We start from the raw sequence: 27,598 nt of genomic DNA, 5'->3' as shown, positions 1-27,598 counted from the left end.
ATGCTCAGTCAGGTAATCCCATGGACTTCAGCCGGCCAAACTCCTCTGTCCATGGATTTTTCCAGGCAAGAATACTGGAGTGGGTTGCCATTTCCTTCTCCATTTTTTTTTCACACTGATCTTGATATAACAGAGATTATATAGAAGATAAATAGATATATAGAGAGATAGATAGATAGATGTGATTAGGTAGGTCGTAGAGGGAGATGATAGATGACAAGATGGACAGATAATTAAAATCGTAACATTCAACAGTTGAGAAACACATATTTTCTTTAAGTGCACATGGTATATTTACAAAAATTGTCCACATATTAAGACAAAAAAAAGAGAGAGAAAAGTCTCAACTACTTTTAAATGATTAGTATCCTGGTATCTTACAAATTATATTCTCTGACAAAAATGCAGTTAAGTTGGAAATCAAGAACAAGCGTGTAAATTCAACAACATACTTCTGAATAACACCTGTCAAAGAAGAAATCATAATAGATATTAGAGAACGTTAAACCTGAAAGATAATGAAAAACTGCATACCAAAATGTAATGCAATGCTAATTTGATATATAGCTAAAATACTAAATATTAATATTATGAACAACAAAGTATAATTTAATGAACCACACTAAGCACTTACAAGAACAATAAAATATACTCAAAGAAAGTGGAAAGGAGAGTATACTAAAGACAAAAGCAAAAATTAATGAAAAAATAAGCACATACAATAGAGAGTATAATAATATCAAAGACTTTAAAAAAAAGGTCAATTTTAAAACTTTAGGTAAAAATAATCAAAAACATGAGAAAAAAGCATGAATAAATAATTTAGGAGTAAAATAGAAAACATAACTTTAAATGCAGCATATATTAAAAAAGCAATACAAGGATATTATGAGAAACATACCAATAAGGTTGAAAACTTATATGCAAAATCATAAAAATATAACTTACCAATATTGAGGAAAAAGGGAAAACAAAAATTCATAGTCGTCCTATAACTATTAAGGAAATCAGAAACAGTTAAACCTTCCCACCGAGAGACTCCCAGAGCTATACCAAGTATCCAAGGGATACACGATCCTAATTTTATTGACTCTTCCAGAGAAAATGAGCCTCTTCATAAAGTAGGTTCATTATATGAAGCTGGTATAACTGAATGCTAGAATCGAACCACAACAGTATAAGAAAATAAAATTACAGACAATCTGTTTTTCATGAATGTAGATGTAAGAAATTCCTAAGAACTTATTAGCAAACTGAATTCATCAAAGCATGTGAAAATGATCTATCATGACCACATTGAGTTTATTCCAAGAGTGAGGTTCATTTAACATTTTTAAAAAATCAATAAATAAAGTCATCTGTTAACAGATCACAGGGAAAAAGTCACAGGCTTATCTATAAAGTGCAGAAAAGTATTTGATAATATTTAGCATGTATTTATTATTAAAAAAAAAAAAAAACCAACAACAAACTCCTAGCAAGGTAGAAATAGAAGGAAAATTACACAACCTGATAATGAGAACTTCATATATAACAGTGTTTCCTTAAGATTAAGAATAGAGAAAGCCTTACTAGCATCACCTACATTGAACAGCATACTGAAGGCCCCAGCGGGCATATAAAAGCAAGGTAGAAAATGCTATGAAGATTGGATAAGAAGAACCAAAAAAGTAATTTCTTACAGACAATTTGTCCAATAATACAGAAAACCCAAAGAATTTACAGGTGAATAAAAGAGTTTAGCAAGATTACTGAATTCAAGGTCAGGGTCTAAAATTGCATTTCTTCATACTAACAGCAAATGTTTTATTTATTTATTTATTTTTATCTTTTATTTATTTATTTTTTTAAAATTATTTATTTATTTTACTTTACAACATTGTATTGGTTTTGCCATACATTGACTTGAATCCACCATGGGTGTAACATGTAAATTATCATATGTGAAACGAATCGCCAGTCCAGGTTCAATGCATGATACAGGATGCTCGGGCCTGGTGCACTGGGATGACTCAGAGGGATGGGATGAGGAGGGAGTTGAGAGGGGGGTTCAGGATGGGGAACACATGTACAAAAAATGTTTTAAAAGGTTGATTTTACAAGTATTATTGAAAATTGTCTTGAGAATGTGAAGTCCATGAGAATAAATCTAAGAGAGGATATAGATGACCTTTATGGATAAAATTAGAACTTAATCAAAAGACATTAAAGAACCTGGGTGATTTATGTCTTTGACACATTTCAATCAAAACACAGAAGCATTTGAGATGTGCATTTGTTTTGTGGTGTTCTGTTGTGGTTGTGTAACTTGATCTGTTTCTAATATTTGCACATAAATAAAAAGAGCAAGAATCACCAAGATAGTCCTGAAGAAGTAAAATTAGGTGAGAAGACTTAGCTGAGTATATGATCCTAGGAATTATTCCACATGACATATTGGTGCAAGAGGAGGGGGAGATGACAAATGAAAGGAGGACCAAGTAACAGATCCACACACACAAGAAACCTAATTTATGACAGAACTAACACTGCCCTTGTTTGAGAAAGGTTGGACTTTGGAGGAAATTTTTAAAATGCATAGTTTTCATGCATCTTGATTTTTATTGGGACTTCTCAATCTTGGTCAGTGGTCCTGGGGTCTCTAAGCCTGCAGGAGGGCCCCTGCCATCTGGGAGCAAAGGAAGGCCCCGCTCTCTGTGGTAACGGAGAATCTGAGGGAACAAGGGTGGAAACTGCAGACTGGCTGTGGCCACTGCGCCAGGATGGACTCTCAGCACTCTGGCAAGGAAGCATAACGGGAAAGTGACCCCAGGAAACAACCCCCCACAGGAGTCAAGGAGGCAGCCCCTTCTCGCCCTCCAGCCTCACAGTCACCCTGGAGTACCCATAATGGACAGGTCCGAACAAGGAGCAGCTGGCAAAGCAGAGTCTCAGCCTCAGCATCACAAGATTACCACCCAGGTGACCTCATCCTGTGTGGAATTCTTCCCCTGGATACTGGGGAACTTGGCTCCCAGCACTCACCACCTCCTTCAGCCTTTGTTTTCTCCAGGCAGGTGGAGGGCCCTGGGGCACCAACTTGCTTGGGGCACATTACCAGGACCCAGGGGTCTGGGTGAAGGGCTGCCGTCCTGATGTGTGACCAAGAAACAGCATCTAGTCCCATTTGATGTTGAGATTAGCCCCAGGAAACTGAATGAAAGCCTGGGCTTTGCTCCATCAAAGGTGGACCAAAAACTGATCAATCAAAAGTTTCCATCACTGTCATATGGTTCCTTCAAGTCCTGTGCGCTCTGAAGCCCCTGCTGTCGCCTCCCCAGAGCCACGGTAAAGTTAACACGGGGACGGTAGCACCACGATTGCTCCAAAGTAGCGCTAAGTTAGTAAAGCGAGTGAAAGATACCAGTTACAATGGCCAGTGCTGCCAGCTAAAGAACCAGACCCCAGCTCTCTGGCATTGATCCTCCAGATTCAGGGATAGAAAAAACGTGTCTATAGAAGCCGTAGAAGTAGTAACAATAACAAGAGGGGCAAACGCAAGCTGTTATTTAATGTGCTAAGTGTAGCCCTAGCTCCCCAATGAGTATTATCTCTTTAATTCTTACAACTGTCCAAGAGGTAAATATAATTAGCCTCACCAGAGAAGCTGCAGCTTGGAGACTCAGGGAATAACAGCAAAGTAAAGTGAAACTCTCAGTCGTGTCTGACTCTGCAGCCCCGTGGACTATGCATGCGGTCCACGGAACCCTCCCGGCCAGAACACTGGACGGGGCAGCCTTTCCCTTCTCCAGGGGATCTTCCCAGCCCAGGGATTGAACCCAGGTTTCCTGCATTGCGGGGGGATTCTTTACCAGCTGAGCCACAAGGGAAGCTAACAAAGGAAAGTAAAGAAGAAGTCTTCTCAAAGTGGCAAATCTAGTAAGTATAATTGCTGGCATTAGGAAAGGTTGTTTTCAACAATTAGTTCATGGTCAAGGAAATGGCAGGACTGATTCTCCTAAGGAGTCCAGTTTGCCTGCGGCAGTAGTGCAGCCAGCTTGACTGCTGTAACAACTTATCACAGACCAGGGACTCAGACGACATTTATTGCACACAGTTCTGGAGGCTGGGAAGTCTGAAATCAAGGTGCCAGCACAGTTAATGCCTGCTTCCAGGATGGCAGACACCAGCTTCCTGCTGTGTCCTCCCAGATGGGGGGACAGCAGGAGAGCTGGAGAGGGTGAGGGCGTCCTCTAAGGGTGCTCATCCTATCATGAAGGCCTCACCCTGGAGGCCTTGAAGGAATGGTCAGAACGCATCACCCCAAAGCATGCTCCCTTGACATATTGAATGTTTTGAGGTGAAGACATTTGAAAAGTAGCAAATGCAGGCATAGGCTTTCTCTGAATCCTTTTCATCTGTCTAAAAACCAAGCCTCCTCCAAAAGGAACGCAATTGTCACAGATCTCCTCCCTGGGAGTTTCATCAACCAGGGAGAGTTGACTTCTTACAGGGGAGGGGACCAAAAGTTACACCATACCAAGACAGACTGGGACAAACCATCATAGCTCCATCAGTGCTTCCAGGGCCTCGTTCTTCTCCCCTGAAAATCACTTGCCCTCCTCTCAGTGGCTTCCATCCTTCCTCCCCTTCCCCTATTAAAATAGTAGATAAGCTCTCAAACCATACTGCTCTTTTTTTTTTTTCCCCCTGTGATGCTTGGAGCACACAGTATTAAAAATTAATAAGCTTGCATACCTTTTATGCCTGTTGTAAGTTTATTTTGTAGACCCAGCTATCAAACCCAGGAGGATAGAAACAAAGTCTTTCTTCCCCTACAGTCTCACCTAACCCTAACCTCACAATGACCCTTTCCAAATGCCACCAAGTGGGGTGTTACAGCTTCAACATATGAATTTTAATGGGATACAGCATCCAAATCACGGCAGAGTCCCTCTCTCACTTACCCTCAGGGATTTGCCAGACCCTGGCGCCCCGACCCCTCTCCCACACTCACGTTGCTTTATAAGTGAAATTCTATGGAGGACTAGAGTTAAGCTCTATAGAGGACATGTATAGGTGGCACAGGTTCCATCCTTGTGGATAACATAAGGAAAAGTGCTGAGACCACTTGACAAGCCTTCACCTCTGCCCCCCGCCCCGCCCCGTAACCGAGTTCCACGATCCATGTGGATCTTCCAGTGCAATCTTACACAGTGGTTCTTAAAACTTTGAATGACTTGCCCATATTTAAAAATCAGGAGACATACCAGAAATGTCTGGATTTCTAGATTCGCTGGGCCTTTGACCCTCTGACCGGCGGAAGCAAGCGGTGGCCGCCCGCTCACGGGGTGCATTCCCCTCTGACTGCGCCTGCCCGCCGCGATCACGTTCCTCACTAGTGCCTGTGTCACCCGTCCTTTTTCACTGGAGCGGAGCTGCTTCACGACACGGTGCTAGTCCCTGCTGTTCACGAAGTGAACCAGCCGTGTGTGCGCACACGCCCCTCTCTTCTGGGTTTCCCTCCCGTCTAAGTCGCCACAGCGGACTTCTGCAATAAATAGCAGGTTCTCGTCATTTATTCACTTTAAACACGGTAGGGTATATATGTCAATCCCAATCTCCCAATTCATCCCACCTCCTCTCCTGCTTGGTGTCCATATATTTGTTCTCTATGCTTGTGTCTCTATTTCTGCTTTGCAAGTAAGTTCATCTCTACCATTTTTTTCTAGATTCCAAATGTGTGCATTAATGGATGATATTTCTTTTTTGGTTTCTGACTTGTTTCACTCTGTATGAGAGTCTTCAGGATCCATCTACATCTCTTAAAATGACCCAATTTTGTTCCTGTTTTATGGTTGAGTAATATTCTGTTGATTATATGTATCACATCTCCTTTATCTATTACTCTATCAATGGACATCTAGATTGCTTCCATGTCCTGACTATTATAAATAGTACTGCAATGAAATTTGGAGTGAATTGTCTTTTGAATTATGGTTTTCTCAGGATGTATGCCCAGTAATGGAACTGCTGGGGTGTATGATAGATCTTCCCCTTCACAGATCACCCTTGTCAGGGCAAAAGGGCTTGCACAATTCAAGAAGCTATGAGCCATGTTGTGCAGGGCCATCCAAGATAGATGGGTCATTGTGGAGAGTTCTCACGAAATTTGGTCCACTGGAGGAAAGAATGGCAAATCACTTTAGTATCCTTGCTTGAGAACTCCAAGAACAGTATGAAAAGGCTCCAACATGCTACTGGGGGAGAATGGAGAAATATCTCCAGAAAGAAAGAAGAGGCTGGGCTAGGGCAGAAACAAAGCTCAGTTGTGGGTGTGTCTGGTGGTGAAAGTAAAGTCTAATGCTGTAAAAAAAAATATTGCATAAGAACCTGGAATGTTAGGTCCATGTGCATGCTAAGTCATTTCAGTTGTGTCTGACTTTTTGCTACCCCATGGACTGTAGCCCGCCAGGCTGCTCTGTCCTGGTAATCAAGGTAAACTGGAAGTGGTTAAGCAGACGGTGGCAAGAGTAAACATTGACATCTTAGGAATCAGTGAACTAAAATGGATAGAACGGGTGAATTTAATTCAGATGAACATAATTTCTACTACTGTGGGCAAGAATCCCTTAGAAGAAATGGTGTATCCCTCAGAGTCAACAAAAGAGTCTGAAATGCAATACTTGGATGCAATCTCAAAAATGACAGAATGATCTCTGTTCATTTCCAAGGCAAAACATTCAATGTCATAGCAATCCAACTCTATACTCCAACCACTAATGCCAAAGAAGCTGAAGCTGACCAGTTCTATGAAGACCTACAAAACCTTCTAGAACTAACACAAAAAGATGTCCTTTTCATCATAGGGGATTGGAATGCAAAAGTAGGAAGTCAAAAGATACCTAGAATAACAGACAATTTTGGCCTTGGAGTACAAAATGAATCAGGGCAAAGGCTAATGGAGTTTTGCCAAGAGAACACACTGGTCACAGCAAACATCATTTCCCAACTACATGAAGATGATGCTACACAAGAACATCACCAGATGGTCAACACTGATACCAGATTGATTATATTCTTTGCAGATGAAGATGGAGAAGCTCTATACAGTCACTAAAAACAAGACCAGGAGCTGACTGTGGCTCAGATCAACAGCTCTTTATTGCAAAATTCAGGTTTAAGTTGAAGAATGTAGGGAAAACCATGCAACCATTCAGGTATGACCTAAATCAAATCCATTATGAGTATACAGTAGACGTCATGGATAGATTCAAAGAGTGAGATCTGGTAGACAGAGTAGCTAAAGAACTACAGATGGAGGATCGTAACACTGTATAGGTGGCGGTGACCAAAACCATCCCAAAGAAAAAGAAACGCAAGAAGGCAAAGTGGTTGTCTGAGGAGGCTTTATAAGTAACTGAGAAAAGAAGAGAAGTAAAAGGCAAAGGAGAAAGGGAAAGATACACTGAATGCAGAGTTCTAGAGAATAGCGAGGAGAGAAGAGAAGGCTTTCTTAAATGAACAGTACAAAGAAATGGAAGAAAACAACAGAATAGGAAAGACTAGTGATCTCTTCAAGAAAATTGGAGATACCAAGGGAAAATTTAATGCAAAGATGGGCAAAATAAAGGACAGAAATGGTAAGGACTTAACAGAAGCAGAAGAGATTAAGAAGAGATGACAAGAATACACAGGAGAGCTATACAAATAAGATCTTAATGACCCAGAAAATCATGATGGTGTGGCCACCTAGACATCCTGGAGCATGAAGTCAAGTGAGCTTTAGGAAGCATTACTATGAACAAAACTTGTGAAGATGACAAAATTCCACCTGAGCTATTTAAAATTCTAAAGATGATGCTGTTAAAGTGCTGCACTCAATATGCCAGCAAATTTGGAAAACTCAACAGTGGTCACAGGACTGGAAAAATTCCAATCCCAAAGAAAGGTAATGCCAAACAGTGTTCAAACTACTGCACAATTGCATTCATTTCACATGCCAGTAAGGTAATGCTCAAAATCCTTCAAGCTAAGCTTTATCAGTATGCAAACTGAGAATTCCCAGATGTACAAGCTGGGTTTAGAAAAGGAAGAGGAACCAGAGATCAAATTGCCAACATTTGTTGGATCATAGACAAAGCAAGGGAATTAAAAAAAAATCTACTTCTATTTTATTGACTATGCTAAAGTCTTTGACTGCGTGGATCAGAACAACAGATGGGAATACCAAACCAACTCACCTGTCTCCTGAGACACCTGTATGCAGATCAAGAAGCAACAGTTAGAACTAGACATGGAACAATGGACTGGTACCAGATTGGGAAAGGATTATGTCAAGGCTGTATATTGTCACTCTGCTTATTTAACTTATATGCAGAGCACATCATGTGACATGTTGGCTAGATGAATCATAAGCTGGAATCAAGAATGCCCAGGAGAAATATCAACAACCTCAGATATGTAGATCACACCACTCTAATGGCAGAAAGTGAAGAGGAAATAAAGAGCCTCTTGATGAAAGTGAAAGAGGAGAGTGAAAAAGCTGGCTTAAAACTCAACATTAAAAAAACCAAAGATTGGGAATTCCCTGGTTGTCCAGTGGTTAAGGCTTCACGCTGTTACTGCCAAGGGCTTGGGTTCAATTCCCAGTTGGGAAACTAAGATCCCATAAGCCATGTGGCTCAGCCAAAAAATATACATAAATAAAAAAAAAAAAAAAAACAAAGATCATGGTATCTGATCCCATCACTTCATGACAAATAGGTAGGGAAAAAATGAAAAGTGAGAGATTTTATTCCCTTGGGCTCCAAAATCACTATGAAGAGTGACTGCAGCCATAAAATTAAAAAATGCTTACTCCTTGGAAGAAAAGCTATGACAAATCTAGACAGCATATTAAACAGCAGAGACATCACTTTGCTAGCAATATTCCTTATAGTCAAAGCTATGGTTTTTCCGGTAGTTATGTACAGATGTGAGAATTGGACCATAAAGAAGGCTCAATGTCAAAGAATTGATGCTTTTGAATTGTGGTGCCAAGAAAGACTCTTGAGAGTTCCTTGGACTGCAAGGAGATCAAACCAGTCAATTCTAAAGGAAATCAACCCGGAATATTCATTAAAAAGACTGATGATGAAGTTTAAGGTCGAATTCTTTGACCACCTAATGTGAAGTGTATACTCATTGGAAAAGACCCAGATGCTGGGAAAGATTGAGGGCAGGATTAAAACGGGGCAACAGAGGATGAGATGGTTGGATCACATCACCAACTCAACGGACATGAGTTTGAGCAAGCTCTAGGAGATAGTGAAGGACAGAGAAGCCTGGCGTGCTGCAATCTATGAGATCACAACTCAGCAACTAAACAACAACAACAGATGGTGGTTCTCAGGACTTCCCAGGTAGCACATGACAAGGAACATACCTGCTAATGCATTAGCTGCAAGAAATGTGGATTCAATCCCTTGGTCAGGAAGATCCTCTGGAGAAGGAGATGGCAGCTCACTCCAGCATTCTTGCCTGGAAAATTCCGTGGACAGAGGAGCCTGTCAGGCTACAGGCCCTGGGGTCTTTTTTTTTTTTTTTCATTTTTTTTTTCAGGCCCTGGGGTCTTAAAGAGTCAGACACTACTGTGCACGCACACAAGCAGACAGCATAAGCATGGTAGTTCTCATCTCCGCCTCTACACTCTTTCTTGTTTAGAACAGTTAGACCAGGAGGTCTGTGCATTTCAAGAAGTTTGGAAGAGATTATGTTACTTCATGGAAGGAAAGATTTCTCCTAGATGATTAACAAGCAAATAAAATCTGTGCCAAAAGTGTACCGGTGAAAATACCATTGTGATGTGAATAGTGTTTGGCTCTTGTATTCTACCCAGGAAACTCAGTTTGATGCTGGCTTGGCTCTGAGGGGTGTTTGGTCCTGCAAGAGCTGTTCTAGAATGTTCATTGTCCTGGCCACCAATAATTCAAACTCAAGGTCAGCATTTAGTACCCAAATCAGGGGATTCTATACTTTTTTTCACAGAAGGTGAACACTTGGTTTATGTTCTACATATGGAAAATTAAAACATGAAGATTTGTTACGCAAAGTAAAGATCCTGCTTTGTGTGGTGTGGAGGTATATGGCCAGGAATGTCTAATTCTCTGTTCTAAGAACTGAAACAAAAAGTTTCTCCAGGAGGTAGAAACACGTAATATTTTAGAAAACAGTAAATATCCTGAAGGTACATTTTCACTAGTAGGATCTGGTGGGACTGAATTCAAATTCATGCATCTCATTTATCAAGCCGTGTTGACCTGCCCACCTCAATATGATCTCTCTCCATTTCTAAACAAATGAAGTGTATTCATTTTATTTTCACCTACTAACCTGTGCTTTCCCAACACTACTCAACTACTTCATAAAAATCAGTACATCCCCCGAAACCAGGCATGAACGCCAGGAGGAGGTGGAGGAGACAAGAGGTAAAAGTTTCTAAAAGGTCAAGAGTGTAGTAACGGGTAGGTCCTGTGTTTCATGTGCACAAAGTGTGTGCTAAGGAACACGGCATGTGCTGAGGACATGTTATGTAATTTAACCCCTGTAAAGTCTTATTTCACTCTTTAGTAAAGGAGAAGGCACCAGCCCACATAGGCCATCAGTGCCTCCCTACTCCTCAAGGGAGTTCAGTTCTGCAACACCCCAGAGCCTTTGCACCTGCCGGCTCTTCTCTTGGGAACACTCTTTGTCCAATCTTCAGATGACTGGTTCCTTCCCTACTCAAAGGTCACCTCCTCTTAGTCTGTCTTGCCCACTGTGCCTGCCTCCCCCTGCCCACCTCCCTCAGATTGCCATGTTACTCTTCACAGATGTCCAGTGTCCACTGGTTTGAATGATTATTGACTCTCAACCTCCACTGGTTTGGGGGGTTTTCATGTAACTTTCTGCTCAGGAAGTTCTCTGAACTCAAACAAACAAACAAAAAAAACCCTGAGCATTAAGTTCATATTTACCAGCTCGAAATTCAAGGTTTTTGTTACTGTTCAATTGCTAAGTTGTGTCCAGTTCTTTGCGACCTTATGGACTGCAGCATGCCAGACCTCCCTGTCCTTCACTATCTCCCAAAGTTTGCTCAAACTCAAGTCTATTAAGTCTTCTCTGATACCACAGTTCAAAAGCATCAATTCTTCGGCAATCGGCCTTCATTATTGTCCAACTCTCACACCTGTACATGACTACTAGAAAATCCACAGCTTTGCCTATATGGACCTTTGCCAGCAAAGTAATGCCTCTGCTTTTTAATATGCTGTCTAGGTTTGTCATAGCTTTTCCCCAAGGAGTAAGCGTCTTTTAATTTTATGGCTGCAGTCACCATCCACACTGATTTTGGAGCCCAAGAAAATCAGATCTTTCACTGTTTCCACTTTTTTCCCCCAACTATTTGCCATGAAGTGATGGGACTGGATGCCATGATCTTAGCTTTTTGAATGTTGAGTTTTAAGCCAGCTTTTCTCTCTCCTCTTTCACCTTTATCAAGAGACTCTAGTTCCTCTTTACATTCTGCCATTAGACTGGTATCATCTGCCTATCTGAGGTTGTTGATATTTTTCCTGGCAACCTTGATTCCAGCTTGGGGTTCATTCAGCTCAGCATTTTGCATGATGTATTCTGCATAAGTTAAATAAGCAGGGTGAATTCAAGGTACTCTGCTGTCTAGGGTGAGTAGGTTCTTCCAATGTTATTATCCACCTGAATCTACCTCATTAGTCCACCCACCCCCACTATACAAGTGAAATTGGCCTTAAATATGCCTTCCAGGGACAGAGGAGCCTGGTGGGCTGCCGTCTATGGGGTCGCACAGAGTCAGACACGACTGAAGTGACTTAGCAGCAGTAGCAGCATGCCTCCAGGACAATACAGAAAGAATAGTGAAGTCTAGGCAGGTATATGGTATGGGAAAGGGTCCCTCAGCTCTTCAGCCACAGGGATTTTGGTGAAGACAGCTGAGCTAACTATGGAATGGGGGTGGTGGTGATGTAGTAGTCTTGGAGTTGGAGTGGGGCAGGGGTGCTGATGGTTACGGTGGCAGCAATAGTCTTGGGGTTGGTGTAGGTGTTGCTGCTGCCGATGGCAGGGTGGTGGCTTGCCCTGCTTGGGGCTGGAATGGGATATTGATGAGGAGGTAGCCGTGGTAATGGTTGGAGTCTTGGTATGAGTTCTAATAGTGGTGATAGTGATGCATGAAGTCAGCAAAGGAGGCAGTGGGACAGGGATGGGAGGGATAAAGGTGATGGGCTTCAGGTTTGGACTGTTTGCACCAATCCTCACGTTTTTGAGCCACCTGGTTCTCCCACTCCCACAGGTTACCACCTAGATCACTATCCAGTCAAGATAACCCAGGGGTACCCCCCAATTCAAAGGCCTTTAGTTATCACTTCAATCCCTTGGTATACTTGAAATAACTCAGGATGTATTGGTCAAGGAATACACATGATTTAGATGTGAAAAACCTATGACTTTCTGGAGGTGCTGGCCAACACACAGCATTACAGATACAGGTGCCAACCCCCAGGGCTCCACGAACCCCACCCCCTCTCAAGCTTACTTTCATCAGGCAGCATATGGAGAAGTCAGCCAAGGCATGAAACTGCTTGCTGTGCACTATTCCATGGCAACTGACCAGCAAAGTATAAATAGGTCAGCTAGCATGGGGAACAGCTGACCGGAAAAAGCAGCAGAAGTGGTTGGTAATCTGGTGGTGGAATCTTAGGCCTGAGAATGTCACCCCAAGTGCCCTAAGAGCAGGAGATGCCCAGATATATAACGAGGCCATCTGCTGGACAACAGAAGGAGGTGAACATGATAAAAAGTGGGGCTTTGAGGGACCTGTCTGAGCTGGCTGATTCAGTCAGGAAGTACTAAGCAGATCAAATCAAATCAAATTAAGTTACCTATGGTCAATTAATCTTCAACAAAGAACACAAGAATACACAATGGAGAAAAGACAGTTTCTTCGGCAAGTAGTGTTGGGAAAGCAGACAGCCATACGTAAATCAATGAAGTTTGAACACACACTCACACCATACACAAAAATAAATGTCAACTACAAGACATGACACCATACAATTTCTAGAAAAGAATATAGGAAAAACATTCTCTGACATAAATCATAGGAATATTTTCTTAGGTCAGTCTCCAAGCCTATAGAAATAAAAGCAAAAATAAACAAATGTGACCTAATCAAACTTGCAAGCTTTTGCACAGCAAAGAAAACCATAAACAAAACAGAAAGACAATCTATAGAATGGGAGAAAATACTTGCAAACAATGCAACAGGCAAGGGATTAATTTCCAAAATATACAAACAGCCCATACAAGAACAACAACAACAAAAACAACCCAGTCAAGAAATGGTCAGAAAACTTGAGTAGGCATTTCTTCAGAGAGACATACAGATGGTTAATAGACACACGAAAAGATGCTTGGCACTGCTAATTATCAAGGAAATGCAAATTAAAATTACAATGAGGTGTAACTTCACCAGGTCAGGATAACCGTCATTTAAAAGTCTACAAATAGCAAATGCTGGAATGGGTGTGGTGGGAATGCACACTGGGGCAGCCACCATGGAAAACAATGTGGAATTTCCTCAAAAAACTAAAAATAGAACCACCACGTGATCTTTCAATCCCAGTCCTGGGCATACAACCAGAGGAAGCTCTCAGATTGGGAGAAAATAATAGCAAATGAAGAAACAGACAAAGGATTAATCTCAAAAATATACAAGCAACTCCTGCAGCTCAATTCCAGAAAAATAAATGACCCAATCAAAAAATGGGCCAAAGAACTAAACAGACATTTCTCCAAAGAAGACATACAGATGGCTAACAAACACATGAAAAGATGCTCAACATCACTCATTATCAGAGAAATGCAAATCAAAACCACAATGAGGTACCATTACACGCCAGTCAGGATGGCTGCTATCCAAAAGTCTACAAGCAATAAATGCTGGAGAGGGTGTGGAGAAAAGGGAACCCTCTTACACTGTTGGTGGGAATGCAAACTAGTACAGCCACTATGGAAAACAGTGTGGAGATTTCTTAAAAAACTGGAAATAGAACTGCCATATGACCCAGCAATCCCACTTCTGGGCATACACACTGAGGAAACCAGATCTGAAAGAGACACGTGCACCCCAATGTTCATGCAGCACTGTTTATAATAGCCAGGACATGGAAGCAACCTAGATGCCCATCAGCAGATGAATGGATAAGGAAGCTGTGGTACATATACACCATGGAATATTACTCAGCCATTAAAAAGAATTCATTTGAATCAGTTCTAATGAGATGGATGAAACTGGAGCCCCTTATACAGAGTGAAGTAAGCCAGAAAGATAAAGAACATACAGCATACTAACACATATATATGGAATTTAGAAAGATGGTAATGATAACCTATATGCAAAACAGAAAAAGAGACACAGAAATACAGAACAGACTTTTTGACTCTGTGGGAGAAGGTGAGGGTGGGATATTTCAAAAGAACAGCATGTATTACTATCTATGGTGAAACAGATCACCAGCCCAGGTGGGATGCATGAGACAAGTGCTTGGGCCTGGTGCACTGGGAAGACCCAGAGGAATCGGGTGGAGAGGGAGGTGGGAGGGGGGATCGGGATGGGGATTACATGTAAATCTATGGCTGATTCATATCAATGTATGACAAAACCCACTGAAATGTTGTGAAGTAATTAGCCTCCAACTAATAAAAATAAATAAATAAATAAAGTAAAAAAAAAAAACAAAAAAAGAAAAAATACACACACCTCAATGCTCATAGCAGCACTGTTTACAGTAACCAAGACTTGGAAACAATCTATATGTCTATCAGCAGATGAATGAATAAAGAAGATATGATGTATGTATATACAATGGAATATTACTCCACCATAAAAAGTAATGAAATAATGTCATTCAGAGCAACATGAGTGGAGACCTAGAGATCACCATACTAAGTGAATAAGTTAGACAGAGAAAGACAAATGTGATATCACTTATATGTGCAACTTAAAAAATGACACAAATGAGTTTATTTACAAAACATAAACAGATTCACATAGAAAACAAATCCATGGTTACCAAAGGGGAAGGTGGGTGGAATGATAAATTATGAGTTTTGGACTAACAGATGCACACTACCATATATAAAATGGATAAACATCAAGGACCTATAGCACAGGGAACTATAGTCAGTATCTTGCAATAATTTACAATGGAAAAGAATGTGAAAAAGGGTATGTGTATATATAACTGAATCATTTTGCCATATATTAAAATTTAACACATTGTAAATCAAATTTCAATAATAAAATAAAATTTAAAAAAGCTAAATCGCTGCCAACCTCAACCACTCAGTGAAGAGGGAGGAGTGTAGAAGCGAATGCGAGTGACCGAGTGTTAGACACTGACAGGGGTGTGCAGAGTGTGCAATCATTCATTCATTCTTTAATTGATTTATTTGTTCTTTCCACCTACATTTTATTCTCACAGACATTTTCTTATTTCAATGCTCAACAAATTTAGCCCTTGGCTAGCTTTACTAGGAAATGAAAACAGGACCTAGGAAGAGGCAAGAGCATCTGAGTTTAAACTGTGAAGCAGATGTAGAGAATGTCCCCCCAGGGGTGCAGTTTGTGAAGTCAGGGGCTTAGGAAAAAGCTACTAGGTAGGTTTCCTAAAGGTGAAAAGCATCAGACGTTCCAGCTGAATGTTGAAAACACAAAGAGGTGAGCACGGATGTGAGCAGAGAGTCAAGGTAAACGGCAGGGGCTCAGGTAGGACCTCGAGAGCAGCTGGCACTCTGGGCAGAGGCAAGGGGATAAAGGGTAGAGACTCACATCCTGAGCCCGGAGTCTGAGCTCCGCCCACTCAGCCCTGCCAATCACCCCCTCAGCCCTTCCCTTTCCGGCCCCCCGCCCCCTCGCTGATGGGCAGTGCGGAGGAGGCAGGGTCGGGAATCATGGGCTCACTTACCCGAATCACCCGGGGAAATGTTCAAAATTGTCACCCCAGACTAGTATCAGAATCCCTGAAGTGGGCTTTGGCAGGTCAGTTTTGAGGAAAACGACCTTAGGAGGGAATGGTTCTGAAGACTCGGGTGATTAAGAAGTACTGCCCCGAAGGAACATGGAAACACCTAAAAAGAAGACAGACGGAGGACGTCTCAGGACGCATTCCTGGTGCTCATCACCCTTGACTCTCAGATCGTCACCTAGACCCATGCATGACTGTGTGGACTTCAGCCTCGGCAAGGACCACCAGGGTGCCTTCCGAACTCCCTGGCTGGGCCTGGTTACTTACAGAGAAGCAGCCTTCATCTGAGAGGCCGTGGGATCGGCCAATGGCTGCAGTTCCCCACCTCTAAGGGCTTCTACTTTTGCCCCCTCGGAGCTGGTACCCACCACAGACACACCACAGCTTCCCTGTAAGTAAGGTCTTCAGGGCTGCATGCAGTATCACACCTCTGCCCAGGTCAGACTTGGATCTTGTCCCTTGCCACCTTAGGAATATTCTGCCCTGGAGCCCACACTAGACTCAGTTGCATGTCCTAGGAGACCCTGGAAGTGGAACCAGAGGGCAGGAAGTGTCAGAGCCCAGAGCCCTGCTCATGATGGAGCCTCCAGGACTTTCTGGGAGGAGTAAAATTCAAGTTCCACCCCATCTCCCCTGTAACCCTCAACGTCTTCATCAGTAAAATGGGCTGGTTTCACATTGAGATCTCCAGTGTCACACAACTCCAGAATCCCTGGTGAAATGCAAAAAAACTGCAGTCATCGGGGCTGTCAGCACTTTTTCAGTTGGCTTTTCACCAATGAGTGAAAGTGTTAAGTCACTCAGTCCTGTCTGACTTTTTGTGACCCCATGGACTATAGGCTATGCAGGCAGATTCTTCACTGTCTGAACCTCTCCAAACAGAGGCAGGCTCTTCAATGGAATTTTTAGCTATGCTGTAAAGCCTAAATCCTCTTCTAAAAAAAAAGAGAGAGAGGGAGAGAGATGAGTCAACCAGAGGTTTACTGCATAGTTGTGTAGAGACCTTCTGCCCCAGGGTCAAGAACATCATAGGGGATGTTCTAACCCAGGACATGTATGAGAGGAGCCAGGGTTGGACGCCAGGACAGGGGGCCCAAGCTTTACTTCCTGACGTTGCACTGGGGCCCTGGAGACTCAGGGAGGCGCCTCGGAGCCACGAGGACAATCCGTAGCAGCAAACTGCACATCGGAGAAGACCCCAGGGAAGGGCTTCTGGATCATAGAAACTACTGTCTACTGGTTTCTTGATTGAGCTGGAAAAAAGAATATATGCACATGGTTAAAAATTTTAAGCTATTAATTGTGCCTAATGGCTAAATACAGCAGGAGACATGGGTTTGATTCCTGAGGCAGGAAGATCCCCTGGAGAAGGAAATGGCAATCCACTCCAGTATTCTTGCCTGGGAAATCCCATGGACAGAGGAACCTGGCATGCTGCAGTCCATGGAGTCGAAAAGAGTTGGACACAACTTAGCAACTGAACAACAACAAAATGACTCAGCACTGCCACTTGAGAGCACTGCCTGATTGCTGATTAAGCCCCTGATTCACCCATGATCCCAGGAAAGCACCCGGGGGACCCTTTCTTCCTTCCATGGACCCAGCAGCCTTCTCTGTCTCAGTGGACCACACTGCTGCAGCAGTTCCTAGATTCCCGTGGAGTCTGGCTGTGATGGAGAATGCTGAATTCTCAGTACCCCCATTCCCATAAAAGGATGCTCCCCGTTGTTGTGAGAACTCCATTCTGAATCCCAATATAGGGGACAGAGAAATGAACCTTGCAGGGCTGCAGGTATGTGGGATGTGACTGGGGGCCTGTTGTCCACCCCCCTCCCCACCTTGGTCTCCACGAGCACGGCCCTCTTGACTCCAGTGGCAGAGAATGGCACACCCCACCTTCCCATGCTGTCCAGAGTCCTGGGTGCTGGGACCAGACTTGACTAATGACATGTGTTGGGACTTCTTCTGGGGCCTCCCGGGGAAGGAGGTTTTTTTCTACTGATAGGAGTGGATGAAAAGGAGCCCTCTCTGCTGCTGCCTGGAAAGGCTGTCATCTTCCCTCAACCACTAGGGAAGCATCTTTTTCAGGGAGAGGATGGCTGAGGGGGAAGATGAAAAATGCCTGGGTCTCCAAGCACATCTGGAGCCAGTGCACAAGCTCTGGGGCCATTCTTGGCTGTGTCTCTGTCAAGGCATAAGGCACAAATCCTTCTTCTTAAAGCCGCTTGTAGTTGGGCTTCTTTGCTTTCAGCCCAAATCATCCTGAGAAATGTTTGTTTTTTTTTTTTCTTTTTTTAAAAAATTTGTACCTTCAGATCCATCCTCCTGGCCTTTGTTCCCATACCCAGGGCCAGGTCTAATCCCTCACAAAGGCTCAGGACACAAAGTGTTAGATCAGGGCAAGAAGTAAGAGTTAGCCAGTGCCCTAAGCCTCCAGTGTAATGTTCCCCCAAAGAAAAATCACTGTAACATAAAATCTGACCATGTCCCTGTTATCCTGAAAATTTGGTTGGCCTCTTGGTGGTTGTCAAGCCAAAAGACAAAGCCAAGACAAATATTAAAAGAAAGGAGGACTTATTACTTGCAGCAAGTAAGAACACCTAGGAAATTTCCTTAAGCAGTGTCTCCCCAAATGGCAAAATTGGGAAAGTATTAAGAGGATATTCATATTCATGAGGGGAGCTTGAAGCAGAGGAAAATTCAGCATAGAATTGGGACCAAGGTCAACAGAGTCCAAGCTCTAGTTGAAGTCACAAAGGTCAATATTAATATTCCATTGTCCACCCAGGTGGGGGCCTTAGATCCTGCAGACCTCAATGACTGTATCAGATTGTGATGTATAGCCTTTGAGGAGGAATTAGAACTCTGTTTTATCACAGAAGTATTGTTTCTTGATTGCTTTCCCTTAGTTCCTGCATTCCCTCACTTCCATTAAGATCATCAGTTACTGAGATCCGTTCAACAGCAAGCACTGTGGCCAGACTTAGATCCCAAAACAGCTTAGGCCAAAATTGAAACTGTTTACCTTAGGTGGGTAGAGTCTGCGTGCAATGCAGGAGACAAGATGCAGGAGACACAGGTTTGATCCCTGGGTCTGGAAGATCCCCTGGAGTAGGGCATGGCAACTCACTCCGGTATTCATGCCTAGAGAATCCCATGGACAGAGGAGCCTGGTGGGTTATAGTCCATTGGGTCACAAAGAGTTGGACACAACTGAAGTGACTGAGTACACACACACATGTCTAGATCTGTTTCTCTTCGGACCCCCTACCCTATCTGCTTACATCCCTTTCCCACGTAATCTACAGCAACTCCCTACTTTCCACAAGAAAAAGCCCAAACTCAAGCTCCTTATCTGAGATCACTGTGATCTGATCCTGCGAGTAACCCTATAGCATGCAGAACTGCATTCTATGCAGGCTGAGAACGCAGAGTCCAGCAGGATGTGGTCACCTGCCCCAGGAGCTATGTTCTTGATCCGTTTAGTGCATATGTGGGTTATCCTGGGACCTAGAGGAAAATCACAGGAACCTTCAGACGAGGGCAGCCTGGGCATGAGTCATGAAGAATGAAGGTTTCCAAGCCAACCATAAGAATGCCTGAACCTGGGGCTGTACCCCATCATCCTGCCTTCGCATCATCCTGGAACTTCTACCAGGAATCATGGTTCTTCAGGCCCACATGCCCAACACTTGCTCTTCCTAAGACACCCACAGGAGGAGCCCCTTCCTACCTTGAAGGCTTCTCTGGTCCACTCAAGCCACAACCCTCATACCCTCCTTTGTTCTGCCGGAGGTCTGAGGGTTACTCTCCTGCTCTAGGCATTACGCATTATTATTCAGAATACTATCATTCAGATAACTGTCTGTGGCTCACAACTTAAGGGACATGTTTCTATTTACTTTTAACCCCCCAGAGTTGTTAACATAGGGGTTGCTGGAGACTTAACATGCTGTGTAGGTTTGAAGAGAAAGAGGAGGGAAGGAGGGAGGGTAGGCCCCAAATCTGGTTCTAGTTGATGGGTTTCCTAGCCCTTTGGAAATAGGAGGAAGGGAAGCAGGGCACAAGCTTTAAGGGAATGAATGACATGGCCCTTGAGGATATGGCATAAACTGGTTAGAAAAAACTAGGTCCAAGATGGAGAAAGATTCAACTTCCAGTAGACCTTGAGCCTCGTTACGCGCTTACTGTAATTGGCATCTAAGTGACACGCACACAAGGCCATGGCAGTTCCCAGGTCAACCATAAAAGGCCAAAAGTGGGCAGTGCTGCGGTTTTTGAAAATCCCCACCCTTTCTCTGAAAGAGTTGGCATAATCCTCCCCCTCATTAGCTTATGAAACTACCCAGCCCCTGAAACCAAGCACCCCGTATTTCAGGGCCTCTTGCCTTCTGAAGTCATACTGTCTGTGGAACGTGTTTCTCCCTTGGCTGCTCTTACTTTCCCAGATGACCCCATGTCCTGGGGCTGCTCTTGCCTTTTGAGCCAGACTGCATACTGTCTATGGAATGTGTATCTCTCTGACCAAATGCGCTTTTTACCTGTCACTTTGTCTTTCACTGAATTCTTTCTGCAACAAGACATAAAAGAACCTGAGCTTCACTAAGTCCTAAGACCAGGTATAGGATCTCAATTAAAAGACAATGGGTTCAAGTCCCAAACTGGGTTGTGGGGTTTCACTATTAGGAATTTGGGGGAGGGGGAATCGGGGTGGGGAACACATGTAAATCCATGGCTGATTCATGTCAATGTATGGCAAAAACCACTACAATATTGTAAGGTAATTAGCCTCCAACTAATAAAAATAAATTTAAAAAAAAAAAAAGGAATTTGAGACCTTTTTGACCAGGTACTAACATGTCAAGACCTTCACACATTGGTGAAACTGAGTTGCACTTTCTCTTTTTTGATGACGAGAGGCAGCAACTGCAGTCAAGCTCCTATCTGCCAGGAGGAAGCCTGGGTGAGGAGGCAGCACAGCGTACATGAGCCCTGGGGTCCCCATGGAACCCCCTCCATGTTCTTCTGGTTCGGGGCTGCAGCAGGGCTAGGTGAGATTAACTGCTTCATACGCCGAGGGCAGAAAGGATGCCACTGAACGGGAGGGGCCCCAACTGGGTGGGGCTCTGGTAGGGAAAGATGCAGCCAAGGCATTTAACTGAAAGTCCTGATGGAAGAGCCTGTAACAAACTCCTGAATGCCCATCCTCACCCGTGACACTTCCCTAAAAGCCTCCAGGAGCCTCTGTGCATGGATGAAGATGACGAGTGCCAAGTCAGCACCACGATCAAGAGGAAATGGCCAGAGATGGGGTCTATGGTCAGCACCAACCAGAAACTTGCCCTCTGAGTTTTGAAAGAGCTGTTCAGAGAAATAAGGTAATGCAAGCAGGCATGGTGATAACAATGTTAACAGAGATGGGGGGTTGTGGATGAGAAAATGCCACCTGCCATATCACTAAACAGAGGATGTTGCAGCCATCAAGCCATCACACTGTAAGCTTAGAGGGAACTCAGGATAGAAACAGGATGCTCACCTTCAAGCAGTCAGTCACCGCAGCAAGCTCCTCCCCTAGTGGTGCACCCCAAGGAGACTCAGGATGAGAAAGCACAGGACACTGGCCCTGCACAGCTGAGGTGCACATCAAATGAATGATCCCAGTAAGCCCAGACTCTTGTATCTTCCCATATACATAACAGCAGGAAATTCTTTAACTTCAGATATCTTATTTTCTTTGATTAACAATAATTTTTTGATGTTCCTAGAACCTGGTCTTTGATGCCAAAACTCTTAGATCCTGGCTCCTCCCTTGCCTCCTTGGAGCAATCTCTCAGAGCATCTGAGATGTGGTGCTCCAGGCTTGAAGTCCTCAGAATGTCTGCCAAAACCCCGCCTAGACTTCTCAACTTTTAGGTTGTGCTTTTTTTTTTTTTCAGTCAACATGATAACAACACTAACCATGAAGGGGGCTCACTGCCTGCCAGCCCCAGGCTAAATCTCTAATGACACTTTAAAACTGTCCCACCAAGGTGCACTATCCCCATTTTACAGATGAAAACTGAACACGCTGGAAATTAAGCAGCTCAGCCAGAGCCAGGCAACCATACAGAGAGAGAGCCAGGACTTGGATCTCACCAAGGGCGACACACCAAGATTCTGTACTCTACCACGGCCCAGCCCCAGCAGCTGGGAACTGGGCAGACTCTGGTCCCCACTGGGAACTCTGACTTCAAAGAGAATGGGGAAGAATGCCACCTGGAGGACTCCGGGTGTTCCCCACTGTTGATTTGCCATGGGGAGTTGCCCATAAGCTACTGTTCAGAAACAGTGTGGAACATGTGAAATGGGTAGTTTGTCTGAATTGCTAAGTATGTGAAAACAAGCAGTCAAATGATGGCAAGACTGATCACCATGCTGCAACTGGTCCCAGGAAATATCTGAAAACAAGTAATATGAGTCATGAACTTCTTACTCATATTTTTTAAACTGTTGAAAGTTCAGAGGGGATTTTGTGATGGGGAGAGCACAGTGAGCCTAGGGAGGCAGGGAGGAGACTGAGTTTTTATTTAGAACTGTGAATCAGACACTTTAAATTATTGATTACAGGCTTCCCTAGTGGCTCAGATGATAAAGAATCTGCCTGCAATTCGAGAGACCCAGGTTCAATCCCTGGGTTGGGAAGCTCCTCTGGAGAAGGTGATGGCTACCTACTCCAGTGTTTTTGCCTGGAGAGTTCCGTGGACAGAGGAGCCTGGCGTGCTACCATCCATCACTTTGCAGAGTCGGACATGACTGAGTGACTAACACTTTCACTTCAGTGACCGGAGGGTTTTCTTTTGCTTGTAAGTGACCAGAAAGGGAATCAGTGAGCTCAGCAGGGAAAGGCTGATCTTATCTGAGTAGGATAAAAAGGCAGCATGAAAGCCAGCTAAAAGCACTTTTTAATTCTCTCTAGGTTGATAGGTAGCTAGGCAGACATGAGCGGATCCTGCCTCAACCTGAATGGCTCATCTTCCTTCTGGGGGGTCAGAACAAACCCAGATATCCTCCCACTTGTGGTCAAGGACCACCCCTGGGTCTCCAGCCACATCAGAACCAAGCAAGATAAAACCGCCAGCACAGGTTGGCACAGGTGCATCAAGACCTAAAAGGTGATTCAAGGTAACCAGGGTTTATCATGCCGTATTTATAACAAATTAGCTTTGTGGTTTTGGCCTCCACCCCTCCGCCTTGCGTTTCAGTTGTCAATCAGACGGCGCAGGACACCGGGTGGGACGGCCACTCTAAAAGGCCGGCTCCTCCTGTGGGAGGGCTGCTCTTGGTTTCCAGACAGCCCACCCTCGTTTGTTCTCAGGAGTGTTCTTTCGCTCTACTTAATAAAACTTTTGCTAATCCTAACACATATATATGGAATTTAGAAAGACGGTAATGATAACCCTATATGCAAAACAGAAAAAGAGACACAGATGTGCAGAACAGACTTTTGGGCTCTGTGGGAGAAGGCGAGGGTGGGATGTTTTGAGAGAACAGCATCAAAACATGTATATTATCTAGGGTGAAACAGATCACCAGCCCAGGTTGGATGCATGAGACAAGTGCTCCCGCCTGGTGCACTGGGAAGACCCAGACGGATCGGGTGGAGAGGGAGGTGGGAGGGGGGGTTGGGATGGGGAATACATGTAAACCCATGGCTGATTCATGTCAATGTATGACAAAAACCACTACAATATTGTAAAGTAATTAGCCTCCAACTAATAAAAATAAATGAAAAAAAAAAAAAAAACAACTCTTCTATGCCTCTCAACTGAATTATTTCCCATGAGAAGGGCGAGAGTCAAGGAAACTTTCATTCTGCCAGTGAGATTGGTGTAAATATCATGCCTATGAGCCTTGGAGTGTGCCTTGGTTCCAGATCTGGCCTGGTTCTATAAAATATGATTTCATCCAACTCTGACAACATGCGGTTCTGGAAGTGAGGAAGATATGCCTCAGAGAGGTTGAGCAGCTCTCTCAAGGTGGCCCAGCCAGGGAAGAGCAGAGTTTTTCCAACCCCAGGGCCATCTGTTCAAGGTACGGCACATTAGCCGTCTCTGGGTGGACATCTGCTTCCATCTGCTTTCAGACAGCCGGGCTCTGAGGGGTCCTCCTCTGTCGCCAGTTCCTCCCGTCCTGGTCCAGTCTCATTCTTGGCTACCCTGCCTGCTTTATTCTCTCTTCTGCAAAGCAGGGTTTACTCTCCTGTCCAGAGCACCCCCGGTCTGAGAAGACACACACGAGCCAGAACCTCAGTGAAAATGGATGGTGTGGGCGGGTTCTAGAAGCCAAGCATGCACTGTCATCTGGAGGGGGGACTTCTCCTGAAAATGCAGACACTAGAAACGGCATGATTCTAAACAGGTCCCATGAAGCACATGTCTAATAAGAAACACTTGCCCCGGATGCTGGTTTTGCTTCCCCCTTCTGTTAGGGCTGGAAAACCTTTGTTCTATAAAGGCTATGAAGTGAATTTCTTGAATAAAGAGTTTTCCTTCTGTGACAGCCACAGGATCCCAAAGGATGAAGAGGAGTCAAAGAGGGGAGATGCAGCAGTGGACAGGAGGTCCGTGAAGAAGTCCAGAGACTGTTGATATGGCGACCCTTCATGGAACTGGCCGTGTTCAAAATCACACCTGTGTCCTCAACTGCCACTCCAAAACCCCCACCCCCTTCACCCTGATCCCAAGGAGGCAGAAACACTTGCAAACAGAGCCACTGTGCAGAGAAACCGGGGACCTGAACACAACACCTGCAGTACAAGAGCCAGGAAGATGATGAGGGAGCCAGGAAGGAAGAGTTGCACAACCCAGTCAGGGAAGAACTTGCCTTCTAAGCCTTCCCTCCCAGGAAAAATGGAAGACTGACAAGGCATTTTGTCAGCAGTAGCTGAGCATGAGTCAGGACAGATACTGGTTAAGACTATGGTCTCTCAAACCAGGCCCAGCTCTGCCTCTTACTAGCTGTGTGACCTCGGGTAAGTTATCCAACATCTCTGTACCTGGGTTTCTTCACTTGTGAAATAACAGATTTAGATGTATGAATATAAGCATAGCATCTAGTAGCCATTATTGCTCTTCCAGAGTTAAGGGGCAGGAGAGGTTATAATCTAGAAGCTCTTGTGAAATATCTCATTCCCTTCCTATGAGCCATCCACTAAAGATTCCAGAAGAAACTAGGTCCAAAAAAGGGTCCCAGCCTGACCCTTTCTGGGAAAACGTGAAATGAAGCTGGGGATACCACCAAGCTAACATCCTAAAAGACTCAGTTTGGACAAACAGAATTTAAAACTGACCTCCCTGGGGGGGAAATGCCTAGTTCAGACACATGTGGAACAAGCAGAGTGTCTGAAGTCATGGGGAAGAGAGTGGGCAGGGCTGGAGGAGAGGGCTCTGCTGTGTTCTGAGTCCTTCCAGAGGACCATCTCAGGAGGAAGGGGAGGGAAGACAGTGGTCATGAACAGGGCCTGGAGCCCCAGATGGAGGTAGTGCGGGGCATGGTCACCGCCAGGCCCAAAAGAGGCCATCTGGCTGCCAATCCTGGCTTCACTGCATGCCCTTGGGTCCGCACGGTGTTCTGGAAAGTTGGAGGAGATAAATGGACAAAGATCATAGTGACAAAACATAAACTTACAGCAGTGTCTCCTGCTAAGTGAGACTGATCAGTAGCTGCTGTTATTTGCATGCCCAGCCTGTCAGAGAGGTTTGGTAATAGACTTTCTTGTCATATGAAACTCAGCCAGTGGTTGGGAGAACTTCCTTATCTTCACTTCTCCTTTCCTTCTCTTTTCCTGAAGACAGTGTGGCCCTGTGAGGAGGACCAGGGGCATCTATGGTGCACCGTGGGGATGTGGGTACTGCAGGTATCTGAGGATGCGGACACAGAGGTCACACTTGCCTGGGGACCAAAAGTGAGTCTCCATCAACACTGACTTCTCCGTCCATCTAGAAACAATGGTGTGAGACAGGTGTGGGCATCATCCCCACTTTGGAAACGCAGAGAGTGAGCCCAGGGAGCGCCTGGCTCTTACCCAAGGCTGCTCAGTTAGAGGAGCAGGGCCAAGACCCCACCCCAGCAGGCCCTGGCTCTCCCCTGCCCTGGCGGTCCTCACGGTATCCCCTCCCCCACTCCCACATCACCAGCAGCAGCAAGGCACAGTATACCTGCCTTTGCCCCAGACCTCCTGAGTCAGCACCTCTGGGTAATTTTGAGGCAACTCCAGCTCAAAACCCACTAGAGATGGGATAGCACGCTGACCATGACAAGAACAAGAAAATCCAACGACACAGGACTCTAAAGATTCAGGCCCTGGATTTCCCTGGTGGTCCGGTGACTGGGACTCCACACTCCCAGTGCAGGGGTCTGGGCTCAATCACTGGTTGGCAAACTGGACCCTGCAGGTCACAGCTAAAGATCCCACATGCTGCAACTTGACAAAAGGATCTCATATGCCTTAGCAAGGATTGAAGATCCCACGTGCCACAAATAAGACCTTTTACTAGCAAATAAATCAATATATCTTTTCAAAAAAGACCCAGGTTCAAGGACAGATTGCTTGGGAGTTTTCCTAGGTGCATGGTGGCTAAATATGCAGGCTCAGAGTTGAGGGGGTAGAGGGCAGGGGAAATGGCAGGGTTGAGTGATGCTAGGACAGATGGCACCCCCATTCAGCCTAAGTGGGTTTTCCCAGTGGCTGGACTAGAACACGAGGGCTGAGTGGACATCAGCTGAACTGAGATCTGGCTTGGGTGGGTGATTTCTGGGATTCAGCTCTAACTCGCCCTCATTGTCTGTGGGTAGATCACTTCTTTGCAAGAGGGCAGGTAGCAGAGAGAGTTACCAGGGATATTATCATAAAGCATATAGGAACTGCTTAGACATCAGAGGCCACCGCATCTGGAAAAGGACACTAGAGTAAGTTCCCTACATATGAACCTTTAAGTTGAGAACTTTCAAAGATGTGAAAGTGCATTTCATCAACATCAGGCATGAATGAAATTGAGCTTGCCCTCCATCTCCTGCTGCTGATGATCCTTCAGCTCTATCATCTCCCACCTCTTCTCCCTCCTCCAGTCAGTAATTCTTCTTGCTTGCTCATTCAATGTGAGCTGTTGCACTATACTTTTCAAAGTACTGTCAGTTCAGTTCAGTTCAGTCGCTCAGTCATGTCCAACTCTTTGTGACCCTATGAATGGCAGCACGCCAGACCTCCCTGTCCATCACCAACTCCCACCCAAGCCCATGTACACTGTGTCAGTGATGCCATCCAACCATCTCATCCTCTGTCATCCCCTTCTCCTGCCCTCAATCTTTCCCAGCATCAGGGTCTTTTCAAATCAGTCAGTTCTCCGCATCAGGTGGCCAAACTACTGGAGTTTCAGCTTCAACATCAGTCCCTCCAATGAACACCCAGGACTGGTCTCCTTTAGGATGAACTGGTTGGATCTCCTTGCAGTCCAAGGGACTCTCAAGAGTCTTCTCCAACACCACAGTTCAAAAGTATC

At 44.5% G+C, this 27,598-nt stretch overlaps 1 long non-coding RNA gene across 1 annotated transcript; it reads right to left on the bottom strand.

Moving 5' to 3' along the window:
• Window positions 1-3,682: 3,682 nt before the first annotated feature.
• On the bottom strand, window positions 3,683-27,247 carry LOC122453954. The gene is made up of 4 exons (XR_006273239.1): window positions 27,229-27,247; window positions 17,870-17,876; window positions 4,980-4,983; window positions 3,683-3,871 (listed from the first exon to the last, which is right to left on the bottom strand). It is a non-coding gene; the product is annotated as an uncharacterized LOC122453954 (long non-coding RNA).
• Between the last annotated feature and the right edge of the window lie 351 nt (window positions 27,248-27,598).

Source organism: Cervus canadensis, chromosome 15 (genome assembly GCF_019320065.1).
Source record: "Cervus canadensis isolate Bull #8, Minnesota chromosome 15, ASM1932006v1, whole genome shotgun sequence".
Classification (NCBI taxonomy): domain Eukaryota; kingdom Metazoa; phylum Chordata; class Mammalia; order Artiodactyla; family Cervidae; genus Cervus; species Cervus canadensis.
The sequence above is the reverse complement of the archived record's forward strand: the minus strand, read 5'-3'. Positions and strand labels throughout refer to the sequence as shown.